The sequence below is a fragment of the Schistocerca piceifrons genome, unplaced genomic scaffold (genome assembly GCF_021461385.2).
Source record: "Schistocerca piceifrons isolate TAMUIC-IGC-003096 unplaced genomic scaffold, iqSchPice1.1 HiC_scaffold_701, whole genome shotgun sequence".
Lineage (NCBI taxonomy): Eukaryota > Metazoa > Arthropoda > Insecta > Orthoptera > Acrididae > Schistocerca > Schistocerca piceifrons.
Genome location: NW_025728950.1, coordinates 687,994 through 705,519, shown reverse-complemented (window position 1 = coordinate 705,519; position 17,526 = coordinate 687,994). Strand labels below are relative to the sequence as shown.

The following is a 17,526-nucleotide window of genomic DNA, read 5'->3' as shown; positions in this document are numbered from 1 at the left end:
ATGGCCCTCGGCTGCTTGCGGCCGATGTGGTGACGTAGACACCAGAGAGCATCGTCTCTTATGCCCTCACGTCACAGAAGTGTGGGACCTTGCACGTGTGCTATTAGCGCTGATCGGTGGGACTACACTGGACTATGTGTCAATCGACTGGTTCCTTACCCCTGATATTCAGACCAACCAACGAACACGCCGTAACGCAATGGTGTGGCTCTTGGGCCACACCATTTTCACGATCTATGACCTTTGCCTCACCGATGCTGTCTCTTTCATGGACTACCTTTGGAGCCAGCATCGCCTGGCGGAATCTGACCGGAAATATACCATTACTTTTGCAAGATTTCTTAAAGTTGCAATGGTTCATGGTTATCAAAAGGTGTTCCGGGCTGACTAAGGCACCTCGTATAAGAATTGCCTGAGTGTACCCCTGGATCTTTGTCACTCAGACTTTCAAACTACCCTTGACTTACCCATACCCCAGATTTGATATTGGCCTTCAGGGCATCACTAGAGTAGACTGTTCTATGATACTGATGACATGGAAATTGGTAACACGGAAATTGTGTGAACCTTGTATGAAAAATTATTGGAAAATTGGAAAACATAATCTATCTTAGAGGATTATTACTTCGTTAATTCTATGGGCGATGGGATTATCTCGCCAGTTTCGTTTGAGTGTGCTGCCGTCGCTGTTTTTTTTTTTATTTTGCCTTCATTTCTGTCTTTATTTATTTCTTTCTATTTAGTTTTTAACATCATCACTTGCTTCACACCTGGAGAGGGAGGTGTGTTTCTGAGTAGTGTGTCGTCGCCCCCAAGGCATAGCAGAGTATGCCTCCGCTTTTATTTTCGGTTTATGGCAATAAGTCTTGCTACTAACAACACCCTGCTTTACGTGCTGCGTCGACACTAGAGGATGGCGGCATTTTTGGAGAGGAAAAGGTAGGTCTATAGGGGAGGTAGGAGGGAAAAAAGTGTAGTATTTGTCTTATCAGCTTAATATCTGATACGTCCTGCATCACACGACCAGAATATTACACTCATTTTTGGCTTATGACGGAGTGCTAGGGGCTTGCTCCACCTCTGTCGCGGGTTGGCCCGGCATTGAAGTACCGCCGGGATCGGCCCACCTAAAATTAATTAAAACACAGCCTGAAATGGGTTAACTTTCTGCAGTGATCAGATATTCCGCTGGTAGCAAAACTTGTCGTAGTTGTTGATGTGCCCAGTAGTTAGTTGCTTACACACCACGATTTCTTTTCATTAATTTAAGATTATCTTAAGAATTTTTTTTTTTTGCGGTTAGCCGGACGGCACTTGCAGCCGCATTACGCTAGGCTGGTAATTTATGGGGGCACAGGACGGTGCCTTCGGATGCCTCGTTAGCGTCTCTTATGGTCCGGGCACAGATAATTTTAATTAAATTTTTTGGAGTTATAACCTTAGTTCCTCGCGAACGTCGTCGTCGTCGCCGCCGCACGCACGCTGAATACGTGTGTACACACGCACACACACATATGCAGTAGGCGGTGGACGATGTAAGCACTCGGCTAGGTGTAGCTCGCGCCAGTATAGCTCGCACCGGCCTGACGCTGCTGTGGGGCGGCCTCACGGCTTCTCCACTGCCCTGGCAGCTAGCGGCGTTCAAATGGGAGTCGCAGTTTACTCCTCGACATGGAGGGTAGTACTGGGATGTTCACGAGTGATCTCGTATTTGGTCGTTCCTTCCGGCACTTGCCTTTGCGATGTTTTCGACGGTCGCCTGTTGCCATATCGGCCCGCACCACCGTGTGTCACTCCCACATGTGGAGCGCACACGCTGCAAGCATTTAGGGCCTGACACTGCGGTTTTTGATCTCTGGCGGTACTCCGCAAGGATACCGCCCTTCGATTGTGCCATTCCAGCACTAATCGAAGTGCTAGGTTTTCCGGCCTGTTAGGAGACCGCTTCAGCAAAACGTGCGAGGAGATGTTTGCTGGTTGCGAGCTACCCGCCGATTTTCTAGCTGTACGTATTGTCCTTAATCCAAAGGTCACAGGTCACTGTCGGGCTAAGGACGTGTTCTTAACACTGATTATAAGTTGGTGGCACGAAGTGTGGCTTCACATCTTAAACAGGTAATGAATAAGGTACACTGGCGTTTCGAATCGAACCACCTTCACTGCTGCTTCTATATACCGTGATGCTGTCTTACTCACCCACCGCCGACGCTCGAACCCCGGCTTCAATTGATCTCTAGATTTCGCCGGTGCCTTCTCCCATCCTTACCTGCTGGCCGTTATGTCGCGGAAGGGTTTCGGGGAGCACTTCATAAGAGTCATCCGGCACTTCTTGGATGGAGCAAATTCCAGAATCATTGTGAATGGCTGCAGATCACGACCAATTCCCATCAGACGATCAGTTCGACAAGGCTGTCCCTTGTCAGTGTATTTTATCGCTTTGGCGCTGGACCCCATGCTGCGTGACATCGGATGGATGGTCGATGGTGTTCCTTTCCCAGGCGTCACCTTCCGCAGTGCGGCATACGCGGATGGTGTAGGTGTGTTTGTAGCAAACGCCAATGACATCGATTCGGTTCGCCGAGTCCTCCACGTTTATGAACGAGCATCCGGTGCCATGTTAAAATCCAACAAAATGGTGCTAATGCCACTAGGGCCACGATCATTGACCATCGAACGCCCATGCAACCGGATTGTAGGGGAACAACGTATCTTGGGTCTTGAGGTGACTGACTGTCCGCAGCGCATGTTAACACTCACGTGCAGGCGGATTCTCACGCGCATCAGAGGATTTTGCATGAGTCACACTGATCGACGACTCGACCTCCATCAACGAATCCAACTGATTAGTACATACATCCTATCACGGGCATAGTATGTAGCACAACTCCATACGCTACCGAAACAAACCAGCAGAGCCATCTCACAAACAGTATATTGCCTATTGTGGCGGCATGCACTATTCAAAGTTGATGCGCAGAATTGTACACTGCCAAAGGTCGATAGTGGCCTTGGACTCATTGACTTTCCCCGCAAATGTGCGGCAATCCTGATTCAAAGTATCGCCACTTTGCGTGAGATTGACCCAGGTCGTACAACAGCGGTGCTTTTCGACCGTTATCGCCCACAATCGGCGCGTGCACCAGTATGTTTGACACATATTCCATTCCGGATGACGACAGTCAAGGACTATTACCTCAATCAAAGTTACGTCCTAACAGTGGCCACCGACAAGGCACGCACATCGAAGCGCCTTTACTAGGCGCTTCGAGGCCAGCCCACACCACATAAATTGGAGGACAGACGACCGTCGGTCATCTGGCACCAAGCTTGGGCTAATATCAACCACCCAGCCCTTCCCACAGAAGTTTCAGCGCTATGGTATCGCGTTGTAAACAATTTAATACCCACTAATCACCGCCTGGCGGCCATCCGCCTATGGCCCTCGGCTGCTTGCGGCCGATGTGGTGGCGTAGACACCAGAGGGCATCGTCTCTTATGCCCTCACGTCACAGAAGTGTGGGACCTTGCACGTGTGCTATTAGCGCTGATCGGTGGGACTACACTGGACTATGTGTCAATCGACTGGTTCCTTACCCCTGATATTCAGACCAACCAACGAACACGACGTAACGCAATGGTGTGGCTCTTGGGCCACACCATTTTCACGATCTATGACCTTTGCCTCACCGATGCTGTCTCTTTCATGGACTACCTTTGGAGCCAGCATCGCCTGGCGGAATCTGACCGGAAATATACCATTACTTTTGGAAGATTTCTTAAAGTTGCAATGGTTCATGGTTATCAAAAGGTGTTCCGGGCTGACTAAGGCACCTCGTATAAGAATTGCCTGAGTGTACCCCTGGATCTTTGTCACTCAGACTTTCAAACTACCCTTGACTTACCCATACCCCAGATTTGATATTGGCCTTCAGGGCATCACTAGAGTAGACTGTTCTATGATACTGATGACATGGAAATTGGTAACACGGAAATTGTGTGAACCTTGTATGAAAAATTATTGGAAAATTGGAAAACATAATCTATCTTAGAGGATTATTACTTCGTTAATTCTATGGGCGATGGGATTATCTCGCCAGTTTCGTTTGAGTGTGCTGCCGTCGCTGTTTTTTTTTTTTATTTTGCCTTCATTTCTGTCTTTATTTATTTCTTTCTATTTAGTTTTTAACATCATCACTTGCTTCACACCTGGAGAGGGAGGTGTGTTTCTGAGTAGTGTGTCGTCGCCCCCAAGGCATAGCAGAGTATGCCTCCGCTTTTATTTTCGGTTTATGGCAATAAGTCTTGCTACTAACAACACCCTGCTTTACGTGCTGCGTCGACACTAGAGGATGGCGGCATTTTTGGAGAGGAAAAGGTAGGTCTATAGGGGAGGTAGGAGGGAAAAAAGTGTAGTATTTGTCTTATCAGCTTAATATCTGATACGTCCTGCATCACACGACCAGAATATTACACTCATTTTTGGCTTATGACGGAGTGCTAGGGGCTTGCTCCACCTCTGTCGCGGGTTGGCCCGGCATTGAAGTACCGCCGGGATCGGCCCACCTAAAATTAATTAAAACACAGCCTGAAATGGGTTAACTTTCTGCAGTGATCAGATATTCCGCTGGTAGCAAAACTTGTCGTAGTTGTTGATGTGCCCAGTAGTTAGTTGCTTACACACCACGATTTCTTTTCAATAATTTAAGATTATCTTAAGAATTTTTTTTTTGCGGTTAGCCGGACGGCACTTGCAGCCGCATTACGCTAGGCTGGTAATTTATGGGGGCACAGGACAGTGCCTTCGGATGCCTCGTTAGCGTCTCTTATGGTCCGGGCACAGATAATTTTAATTACATTTTTTGGAGTTATATCCTTAGTTCCTCGCGAACGTCGTCGTCGTCGCCGCCGCACGCACGCTGAATACGTGTGTACACACGCACACACACATATGCAGTAGGCGGTGGACGATGTAAGCACTCGGCTAGGTGTAGCTCGCGCCAGTATAGCTCGCACCGGCCTGACGCTGCTGTGGGGCGGCCTCACGGCTTCTCCACTGCCCTGGCAGCTAGCGGCGTTCAAATGGGAGTCGCAGTTTACTCCTCGACATGGAGGGTAGTACTGGGATGTTGACGAGTGATCTCGTATTTGGTCGTTCCTTCCGGCACTTGCCTTTGCGATGTTTTCGACGGTCGCCTGTTGCCATATCGGCCCGCACCACCGTGTGTCACTCCCACATGTGGAGCGCACACGCTGCAAGCATTTAGGGCCTGACACTGCGGTTTTTCATCTCTGGCGGTACTCCGCAAGGATACCGCCCTTCGATTGTGCCATTCCAGCACTAATCGAAGTGCTAGGTTTTCCGGCCTGTTAGGAGATCGCTTCTGCAAAACGTGCGAGGAGATGTTTGCTGGTTGCGAGCTACCCGCCGATTTTCTAGCTGTACGTATTGTCCTTAATCCAAAGGTCACAGGTCACTGTCGGGCTAAGGATGTGTTCTTAACACTGATTATAAGTTGGTGGCACGAAGTGTGGCTTCACATCTTAAACAGGTAATGAATAAGGTACACTGGCGTTTCGAATCGAACCACCTTCACCGCTGCTTCTATATACCGTGATGCTGTCTTACTCACCCACCGCCGACGCTCGAACCCCGGCTTCAATTGATCTCTAGATTTCGCCGGTGCCTTCTCCCATCCTTACCTGCTGGCCGTTATGTCGCGGAAGGGTTTCGGGGAGCACTTCATAAGAGTCATCCGGCACTTCTTGGATGGAGCAAATTCCAGAATCATTGTGAACGGCTGCAGATCACGACCAATTCCCATCAGACGATCAGTTCGACAAGGCTGTCCCTTGTCAGTGTATTTTATCGCTTTGGCGCTGGACCCCATGCTGCGTGACATCGGATGGATGGTCGATGGTGTTCCTTTCCCAGGCGTCACCTTCCGCAGTGCGGCATACGCGGATGGTGTAGGTGTGTTTGTAGCAAACGCCAATGACATCGATTCGGTTCGCCGAGTCCTCCACGTTTATGAACGAGCATCCGGTGCCATGTTAAAATCCAACAAAATGGTGCTAATGCCACTAGGGCCACGATCATTGACCATCGAACGCCCATGCAACCGGATTGTAGGGGAACAACGTATCTTGGGTCTTGAGGTGACTGACTGTCCGCAGCGCATGTTAACACTGACGTGCAGGCGGATTCTCACGCGCATCAGAGGATTTTGCATGAGTCACACTGATCGACGACTCGACCTCCATCAACGAATCCAACTGATTAGTACATACATCCTATCACGGGCATAGTATGTAGCACAACTCCATACGCTACCGAAACAAACCAGCAGAGCCATCTCACAAACAGTATATTGCCTATTGTGGCGGCATGCACTATTCAAAGTTGATGCGCAGAATTGTACACTGCCAAAGGTCGATAGTGGCCTTGGACTCATTGACTTTCCCCGCAAATGTGCGGCAATCCTGATTCAAAGTATCGCCACTTTGCGTGAGATTGACCCAGGTCGTACAACAGCGGTGCTTTTCGACCGTTATCGCCCACAATCGGCGCGTGCACCAGTATGTTTGACACATATTCCATTCCGGATGACGACAGTCAAGGACTATTACCTCAATCAAAGTTACGTCCTAACAGTGGCCACCGACAAGGCACGCACATCGAAGCGCCTTTACTAGGCGCTTCGAGGCCAGCCCACACCACATAAATTGGAGGACAGACGACCGTCGGTCATCTGGCACCAAGCTTGGGCTAATATCAACCACCCAGCCCTTCCCACAGAAGTTTCAGCGCTATGGTATCGCGTTGTAAACAATTTAATACCCACTAATCACCGCCTGGCGGCCATCCGCCTATGGCCCTCGGCTGCTTGCGGCCGATGTGGTGACGTAGACACCAGAGAGCATCGTCTCTTATGCCCTCACGTCACAGAAGTGTGGGACCTTGCACGTGTGCTATTAGCGCTGATCGGTGGGACTACACTGGACTATGTGTCAATCGACTGGTTCCTTACCCCTGATATTCAGACCAACCAACGAACACGACGTAACGCAATGGTGTGGCTCTTGGGCCACACCATTTTCACGATCTATGACCTTTGCCTCACCGATGCTGTCTCTTTCATGGACTACCTTTGGAGCCAGCATCGCCTGGCGGAATCTGACCGGAAATATACCATTACTTTTGGAAGATTTCTTAAAGTTGCAATGGTTCATGGTTATCAAAAGGTGTTCCGGGCTGACTAAGGCACCTCGTATAAGAATTGCCTGAGTGTACCCCTGGATCTTTGTCACTCAGACTTTCAAACTACCCTTGACTTACCCATACCCCAGATTTGATATTGGCCTTCAAGGCATCACTAGAGTAGACTGTTCTATGATACTGATAATATGGAAATTGGTAACACGGAAATTGTGTGAACCTTGTATGAAAAATTATTGGAAAATTGGAAAACATAATCTATCTTAGAGGATTATTACTTCGTTAATTCTATGGGCGATGGGATTATCTCGCCAGTTTCGTTTGAGTGTGCTGCCGTCGTTTTTTTTTTTTTATTTTGCCTTCATTTCTGTCTTTATTTATTTCTTTCTATTTAGTTTTTTACATCATCACTTGCTTCACACCTGGAGAGGGAGGTGTGTTTCTGAGTAGTGTGTCGTCGCCCCCAAGGCATAGCAGAGTATGCCTCCGCTTTTATTTTCGGTTTATGGCAATGAGTCTTGCTACTAACAACACCCTGGTTTACGTGCTGCGTCGACACTAGTGGATGGCGGCATTTTTGGAGAGGAAAAGGTAGGTCTATAGGGGAGGTAGGAGGGAAAAAAGTGTAGTATTTGTCTTATCAGCTTAATATCTGATACGTCCTGCATCACACGACCAGAATATTACACTCATTTTTGGCTTATGACGGAGTGCTAGGGGCTTGCTCCACCTCTGTCGCGGGTTGGCCCGGCATTGAAGTACCGCCGGGATCGGCCCACCTAAAATTAATTAAAACACAGCCTGAAATGGGTTAACTTTCTGCAGTGATCAGATATTCCGCTGGTAGCAAAACTTGTCGTAGTTGTTGATGTGCCCAGTAGTTAGTTGCTTACACACCACGATTTCTTTTCATTAATTTAAGATTATCTTAAGAATTTTTTTTTTTTTGCGGTTAGCCGGACGGCACTTGCAGCCGCATTACGCTAGGCTGGTAATTTATGGGGGCACAGGACAGTGCCTTCGGATGCCTCGTTAGCGTCTCTTATGGTCCGGGCACAGATAATTTTAATTACATTTTTTGGAGTTATATCCTTAGCTCCTCGCGAACGTCGTCGTCGTCGTCGCCGCCGCACGCACGCTGAATACGTGTGTACACACGCACACACACATATGCAGTAGGCGGTGGACGATGTAAGCACTCGGCTAGGTGTAGCTCGCGCCAGTATAGCTCGCACCGGCCTGACGCTGCTGTGGGGCGGCCTCACGGCTTCTCCACTGCCCTGGCAGCTAGCGGCGTTCAAATGGGAGTCGCAGTTTACTCCTCGACATGGAGGGTAGTACTGGGATGTTGACGAGTGATCTCGTATTTGGTCGTTCCTTCCGGCACTTGCCTTTGCGATGTTTTCGACGGTCGCCTGTTGCCATATCGGCCCGCACCACCGTGTGTCACTCCCACATGTGGAGCGCACACGCTGCAAGCATTTAGGCCCTGACACTGCGGTTTTTCATCTCTGGCGGTACTCCGCAAGGATACCGCCCTTCGATTGTGCCATTCCAGCACTAATCGAAGTGCTAGGTTTTCCGGCCTGTTAGGAGACCGCTTCTGCAAAACGTGCGAGGAGATGTTTGCTGGTTGCGAGCTACCCGCCGATTTTCTAGCTGTACGTATTGTCCTTAATCCAAAGGTCACAGGTCACTGTCGGGCTAAGGACGTGTTCTTAACACTGATTATAAGTTGGTGGCACGAAGTGTGGCTTCACATCTTAAACAGGTAATGAATAAGGTACACTGGCGTTTCGAATCGAACCACCTTCACCGCTGCTTCTATATACCGTGATGCTGTCTTACTCACCCACCGCCGACGCTCGAACCCCGGCTTCAATTGATCTCTAGATTTCGCCGGTGCCTTCTCCCATCCTTACCTGCTGGCCGTTATGTCGCGGAAGGGTTTCGGGGAGCACTTCATAAGAGTCATCCGGCACTTCTTGGATGGAGCAAATTCCAGAATCATTGTGAACGGCTGCAGATCACGACCAATTCCCATCAGACGATCAGTTCGACAAGGCTGTCCCTTGTCAGTGTATTTTATCGCTTTGGCGCTGGACCCCATGCTGCGTGACATCGGATGGATGGTCGATGGTGTTCCTTTCCCAGGCGTCACCTTCCGCAGTGCGGCATACGCGGATGGTGTAGGTGTGTTTGTAGCAAACGCCAATGACATCGATTCGGTTCGCCGAGTCCTCCACGTTTATGAACGAGCATCCGGTGCCATGTTAAAATCCAACAAAATGGTGCTAATGCCACTAGGGCCACGATCATTGACCATCGAACGCCCATGCAACCGGATTGTAGGGGAACAACGTATCTTGGGTCTTGAGGTGACTGACTGTCCGCAGCGCATGTTAACACTGACGTGCAGGCGGATTCTCACGCGCATCAGAGGATTTTGCATGAGTCACACTGATCGACGACTCGACCTCCATCAACGAATCCAACTGATTAGTACATACATCCTATCACGGGCATAGTATGTAGCACAACTCCATACGCTACCGAAACAAACCAGCAGAGCCATCTCACAAACAGTATATTGCCTATTGTGGCGGCATGCACTATTCAAAGTTGATGCGCAGAATTGTACACTGCCAAAGGTCGATAGTGGCCTTGGACTCATTGACTTTCCCCGCAAATGTGCGGCAATCCTGATTCAAAGTATCGCCACTTTGCGTGAGATTGACCCAGGTCGTACAACAGCGGTGCTTTTCGACCGTTATCGCCCACAATCGGCGCGTGCACCAGTATGTTTGACACATATTCCATTCCGGATGACGACAGTCAAGGACTATTACCTCAATCAAAGTTACGTCCTAACAGTGGCCACCGACAAGGCACGCACATCGAAGCGCCTTTACTAGGCGCTTCGAGGCCAGCCCACACCACATAAATTGGAGGACAGACGACCGTCGGTCATCTGGCACCAAGCTTGGGCTAATATCAACCACCCAGCCCTTCCCACAGAAGTTTCAGCGCTATGGTATCGCGTTGTAAACAATTTAATACCCACTAATCACCGCCTGGCGGCCATCCGCCTATGGCCCTCGGCTGCTTGCGGCCGATGTGGTGACGTAGACACCAGAGAGCATCGTCTCTTATGCCCTCACGTCACAGAAGTGTGGGACCTTGCACGTGTGCTATTAGCGCTGATCGGTGGGACTACACTGGACTATGTGTCAATCGACTGGTTCCTTACCCCTGATATTCAGACCAACCAACGAACACGACGTAACGCAATGGTGTGGCTCTTGGGCCACACCATTTTCACGATCTATGACCTTTGCCTCACCGATGCTGTCTCTTTCATGGACTACCTTTGGAGCCAGCATCGCCTGGCGGAATCTGACCGGAAATATACCATTACTTTTGGAAGATTTCTTAAAGTTGCAATGGTTCATGGTTATCAAAAGGTGTTCCGGGCTGACTAAGGCACCTCGTATAAGAATTGCCTGAGTGTACCCCTGGATCTTTGTCACTCAGACTTTCAAACTACCCTTGACTTACCCATACCCCAGATTTGATATTGGCCTTCAGGGCATCACTAGAGTAGACTGTTCTATGATACTGATAATATGGAAATTGGTAACACGGAAATTGTGTGAACCTTGTATGAAAAATTATTGGAAAATTGGAAAACATAATCTATCTTAGAGGATTATTACTTCGTTAATTCTATGGGCGATGGGATTATCTCGCCAGTTTCGTTTGAGTGTGCTGCCGTCGCTGTTTTTTTTTATTTTGCCTTCATTTCTGTCTTTATTTATTTCTTTCTATTTAGTTTTTAACATCATCACTTGCTTCACACCTGGAGAGGGAGGTGTGTTTCTGAGTAGTGTGTCGTCGCCCCCAAGGCATAGCAGAGTATGCCTCCGCTTTTATTTTCGGTTTATGGCAATAAGTCTTGCTACTAACAACACCCTGCTTTACGTGCTGCGTCGACACTAGAGGATGGCGGCATTTTTGGAGAGGAAAAGGTAGGTCTATAGGGGAGGTAGGAGGGAAAAAAGTGTAGTATTTGTCTTATCAGCTTAATATCTGATACGTCCTGCATCACACGACCAGAATATTACACTCATTTTTGGCTTATGACGGAGCGCTAGGGGCTTGCTCCACCTCTGTCGCGGGTTGGCCCGGCATTGAAGTACCGCCGGGATCGGCCCACCTAAAATTAATTAAAACACAGCCTGAAATGGGTTAACTTTCTGCAGTGATCAGGTATTCCGCTGGTAGCAAAACTTGTCGTAGTTGTTGATGTGCCCAGTAGTTAGTTGCTTACACACCACGATTTCTTTTCATTAATTTAAGATTATCTTAAGAATTTTTTTTTTTTTTTTTTTTTTGCGTTTAGCCGGACGGCACTTGCAGCCGCATTACGCTAGGCTGGTAATTTATGGGGGCACAGGACAGTGCCTTCGGATGCCTCGTTAGCGTCTCTTATGGTCCGGGCACAGATAATTTTAATTACATTTTTTGGAGTTATATCCTTAGCTCCTCGCGAACGTCGTCGTCGTCGCCGCCGCACGCACGCTGAATACGTGTGTACACACGCACACACACATATGCAGTAGGCGGTGGACGATGTAAGCACTCGGCTAGGTGTAGCTCGCGCCAGTATAGCTCGCACCGGCCTGACGCTGCTGTTGGGCGACCTCACGGCTTCTCCACTGCCCTGGCAGCTAGCGGCGTTCAAATGGGAGTCGCAGTTTACTCCTCGACATGGAGGGTAGTACTGGGATGTTGACGAGTGATCTCGTATTTGGTCGTTCCTTCCGGCACTTGCCTTTGCGATGTTTTCGACGGTCGCCTGTTGCCATATCGGCCCGCACCACCGTGTGTCACTCCCACATGTGGAGCGCACACGCTGCAAGCATTTAGGGCCTGACACTGCGGTTTTTCATCTCTGGCGGTACTCCGCAAGGATACCGCCCTTCGATTGTGCCATTCCAGCACTAATCGAAGTGCTAGGTTTTCCGGCCTGTTAGGAGACCGCTTCTGCAAAACGTGCGAGGAGATGTTTGCTGGTTGCGAGCTACCCGCCGATTTTCTAGCTGTACGTATTGTCCTTAATCCAAAGGTCACAGGTCACTGTCGGGCTAAGGACGTGTTCTTAACACTGATTATAAGTTGGTGGCACGAAGTGTGGCTTCACATCTTAAACAGGTAATGAATAAGGTACACTGGCGTTTCGAATCGAACCACCTTCACCGCTGCTTCTATATACCGTGATGCTGTCTTACTCACCCACCGCCGACGCTCGAACCCCGGCTTCAATTGATCTCTAGATTTCGCCGGTGCCTTCTCCCATCCTTACCTGCTGGCCGTTATGTCGCGGAAGGGTTTCGGGGAGCACTTCATAAGAGTCATCCGGCACTTCTTGGATGGAGCAAATTCCAGAATCATTGTGAACGGCTGCAGATCACGACCAATTCCCATCAGACGATCAGTTCGACAAGGCTGTCCCTTGTCAGTGTATTTTATCGCTTTGGCGCTGGACCCCATGCTGCGTGACATCGGATGGATGGTCGATGGTGTTCCTTTCCCAGGCGTCACCTTCCGCAGTGCGGCATACGCGGATGGTGTAGGTGTGTTTGTAGCAAACGCCAATGACATCGATTCGGTTCGCCGAGTCCTCCACGTTTATGAACGAGCATCCGGTGCCATGTTAAAATCCAACAAAATGGTGCTAATGCCACTAGGGCCACGATCATTGACCATCGAACGCCCATGCAACCGGATTGTAGGGGAACAACGTATCTTGGGTCTTGAGGTGACTGACTGTCCGCAGCGCATGTTAACACTGACGTGCAGGCGGATTCTCACGCGCATCAGAGGATTTTGCATGAGTCACACTGATCGACGACTCGACCTCCATCAACGAATCCAACTGATTAGTACATACATCCTATCACGGGCATAGTATGTAGCACAACTCCATACGCTACCGAAACAAACCAGCAGAGCCATCTCACAAACAGTATATTGCCTATTGTGGCGGCATGCACTATTCAAAGTTGATGCGCAGAATTGTACACTGCCAAAGGTCGATAGTGGCCTTGGACTCATTGACTTTCCCCGCAAATGTGCGGCAATCCTGATTCAAAGTATCGCCACTTTGCGTGAGATTGACCCAGGTCGTACAACAGCGGTGCTTTTCGACCGTTATCGCCCACAATCGGCGCGTGCACCAGTATGTTTGACACATATTCCATTCCGGATGACGACAGTCAAGGACTATTACCTCAATCAAAGTTACGTCCTAACAGTGGCCACCGACAAGGCACGCACATCGAAGCGCCTTTACTAGGCGCTTCGAGGCCAGCCCACACCACATAAATTGGAGGACAGACGACCGTCGGTCATCTGGCACCAAGCTTGGGCTAATATCAACCACCCAGCCCTTCCCACAGAAGTTTCAGCGCTATGGTATCGCGTTGTAAACAATGTAATACCCACTAATCACCGCCCGGCGGCCATCCGCCTATGGCCCTCGGCTGCTTGCGGCCGATGTGGTGACGTAGACACCAGAGAGCATCGTCTCTTATGCCCTCACGTCACAGAAGTGTGGGACCTTGCACGTGTGCTATTAGCGCTGATCGGTGGGACTACACTGGACTATGTGTCAATCGACTGGTTCCTTACCCCTGATATTCAGACCAACCAACGAACACGACGTAACGCAATGGTGTGGCTCTTGGGCCACACCATTTTCACGATCTATGACCTTTGCCTCACCGATGCTGTCTCTTTCATGGACTACCTTTGGAGCCAGCATCGCCTGGCGGAATCTGACCGGAAATATACCATTACTTTTGCAAGATTTCTTAAAGTTGCAATGGTTCATGGTTATCAAAAGGTGTTCCGGGCTGACTAAGGCACCTCGTATAAGAATTGCCTGAGTGTACCCCTGGATCTTTGTCACTCAGACTTTCAAACTACCCTTGACTTACCCATACCCCAGATTTGATATTGGCCTTCAGGGCATCACTAGAGTAGACTGTTCTATGATACTGATAATATGGAAATTGGTAACACGGAAATTGTGTGAACCTTGTATGAAAAATTATTGGAAAATTAGAAAACATAATCTATCTTACAGGATTATTACTTCGTTAATTCTATGGGCGATGGGATTATCTCGCCAGTTTCGTTTGAGTGTGCTGCCGTCGCTGTTTTTTTTTTATTTTGCCTTCATTTCTGTCTTTATTTATTTCTTTCTATTTAGTTTTTAACATCATCACTTGCTTCACACCTGGAGAGGGAGGTGTGTTTCTGAGTAGTGTGTCGTCGCCCCCAAGGCATAGCAGAGTATGCCTCCGCTTTTATTTTCGGTTTATGGCAATAAGTCTTGCTACTAACAACACCCTGCTTTACGTGCTGCGTCGACACTAGAGGATGGCGGCATTTTTGGAGAGGAAAAGGTAGGTCTATAGGGGAGGTAGGAGGGAAAAAAGTGTAGTATTTGTCTTATCAGCTTAATATCTGATACGTCCTGCATCACACGACCAGAATATTACACTCATTTTTGGCTTATGACGGAGTGCTAGGGGCTTGCTCCACCTCTGTCGCGGGTTGGCCCGGCATTGAAGTACCGCCGGGATCGGCCCACCTAAAATTAATTAAAACACAGCCTGAAATGAGTTAACTTTCTGCAGTGATCAGATATTCCGCTGGTAGCAAAACTTGTCGTAGTTGTTGATGTGCCCAGTACTTAGTTGCTTACACACCACGATTTCTTTTCATTAATTTAAGATTATCTTAAGAATTTTTTTTTTTTTTTTTGCGGTTAGCCGGACGGCACTTGCAGCCGCATTACGCTAGGCTGGTAATTTATGGGGGCACAGGACAGTGCCTTCGGATGCCTCGTTAGCGTCTCTTATGGTCCGGGCACAGATAATTTTAATTACATTTTTTGGAGTTATATCCTTAGCTGCTCGCGAACGTCGTCGTCGTCGCCGCCGCACGCACGCTGAATACGTGTGTACACACGCACACACACATATGCAGTAGGCGGTGGACGATGTAAGCACTCGGCTAGGTGTAGCTCGCGCCAGTATAGCTCGCACCGGCCTGACGCTGCTGTGGGGCGGCCTCACGGCTTCTCCACTGCCCTGGCAGCTAGCGGCGTTCAAATGGGAGTCGCAGTTTACTCCTCGACATGGAGGGTAGTACTGGGATGTTGACGAGTGATCTCGTATTTGGTCGTTCCTTCCGGCACTTGCCTTTGCGATGTTTTCGACGGTCGCCTGTTGCCATATCGGCCCGCACCACCGTGTGTCACTCCCACATGTGGAGCGCACACGCTGCAAGCATTTAGGCCCTGACACTGCGGTTTTTCATCTCTGGCGGTACTCCGCAAGGATACCGCCCTTCGATTGTGCCATTCCAGCACTAATCGAAGTGCTAGGTTTTCCGGCCTGTTAGGAGACCGCTTCTGCAAAACGTGCGAGGAGATGTTTGCTGGTTGCGAGCTACCCGCCGATTTTCTAGCTGTACGTATTGTCCTTAATCCAAAGGTCACAGGTCACTGTCGGGCTAAGGACGTGTTCTTAACACTGATTATAAGTTGGTGGCACGAAGTGTGGCTTCACATCTTAAACAGGTAATGAATAAGGTACACTGGCGTTTCGAATCGAACCACCTTCACCGCTGCTTCTATATACCGTGATGCTGTCTTACTCACCCACCGCCGACGCTCGAACCCCGGCTTCAATTGATCTCTAGATTTCGCCGGTGCCTTCTCCCATCCTTACCTGCTGGCCGTTATGTCGCGGAAGGGTTTCGGGGAGCACTTCATAAGAGTCATCCGGCACTTCTTGGATGGAGCAAATTCCAGAATCATTGTGAACGGCTGCAGATCACGACCAATTCCCATCAGACGATCAGTTCGACAAGGCTGTCCCTTGTCAGTGTATTTTATCGCTTTGGCGCTGGACCCCATGCTGCGTGACATCGGATGGATGGTCGATGGTGTTCCTTTCCCAGGCGTCACCTTCCGCAGTGCGGCATACGCGGATGGTGTAGGTGTGTTTGTAGCAAACGCCAATGACATCGATTCGGTTCGCCGAGTCCTCCACGTTTATGAACGAGCATCCGGTGCCATGTTAAAATCCAACAAAATGGTGCTAATGCCACTAGGGCCACGATCATTGACCATCGAACGCCCATGCAACCGGATTGTAGGGGAACAACGTATCTTGGGTCTTGAGGTGACTGACTGTCCGCAGCGCATGTTAACACTGACGTGCAGGCGGATTCTCACGCGCATCAGAGGATTTTGCATGAGTCACACTGATCGACGACTCGACCTCCATCAACGAATCCAACTGATTAGTACATACATCCTATCACGGGCATAGTATGTAGCACAACTCCATACGCTACCGAAACAAACCAGCAGAGCCATCTCACAAACAGTATATTGCCTATTGTGGCGGCATGCACTATTCAAAGTTGATGCGCAGAATTGTACACTGCCAAAGGTCGATAGTGGCCTTGGACTCATTGACTTTCCCCGCAAATGTGCGGCAATCCTGATTCAAAGTATCGCCACTTTGCGTGAGATTGACCCAGGTCGTACAACAGCGGTGCTTTTCGACCGTTATCGCCCACAATCGGCGCGTGCACCAGTATGTTTGACACATATTCCATTCCGGATGACGACAGTCAAGGACTATTACCTCAATCAAAGTTACGTCCTAACAGTGGCCACCGACAAGGCACGCACATCGAAGCGCCTTTACTAGGCGCTTCGAGGCCAGCCCACACCACATAAATTGGAGGACAGACGACCGTCGGTCATCTGGCACCAAGCTTGGGCTAATATCAACCACCCAGCCCTTCCCACAGAAGTTTCAGCGCTATGGTATCGCGTTGTAAACAATTTAATACCCACTAATCACCGCCTGGCGGCCATCCGCCTATGGCCCTCGGCTGCTTGCGGCCGATGTGGTGACGTAGACACCAGAGAGCATCGTCTCTTATGCCCTCACGTCACAGAAGTGTGGGACCTTGCACGTGTGCTATTAGCGCTGATCGGTGGGACTACACTGGACTATGTGTCAATCGACTGGTTCCTTACCCCTGATATTCAGACCAACCAACGAACACGACGTAACGCAATGGTGTGGCTCTTGGGCCACACCATTTTCACGATCTATGACCTTTGCCTCACCGATGCTGTCTCTTTCATGGACTACCTTTGGAGCCAGCATCGCCTGGCGGAATCTGACCGGAAATATACCATTACTTTTGGAAGG

The 17,526-nt window shown here is 49.4% G+C and overlaps 5 pseudogenes; all 5 read left to right on the top strand.

Annotated features, from left to right (window-relative positions):
* The first annotated feature begins 921 nt into the window (after positions 1-921).
* On the top strand, positions 922-1,132 carry LOC124769428 (annotated as a pseudogene).
* A 3,225-nt stretch (positions 1,133-4,357) lies between these two features.
* LOC124769427 lies at positions 4,358-4,568 on the top strand (annotated as a pseudogene).
* Positions 4,569-7,789: 3,221 nt separating this feature from the next.
* LOC124769475 lies at positions 7,790-8,000 on the top strand (annotated as a pseudogene).
* Positions 8,001-11,226: 3,226 nt separating this feature from the next.
* LOC124769502 lies at positions 11,227-11,437 on the top strand (annotated as a pseudogene).
* A 3,233-nt stretch (positions 11,438-14,670) lies between these two features.
* On the top strand, positions 14,671-14,881 carry LOC124769426 (annotated as a pseudogene).
* Positions 14,882-17,526: the final 2,645 nt, after the last annotated feature.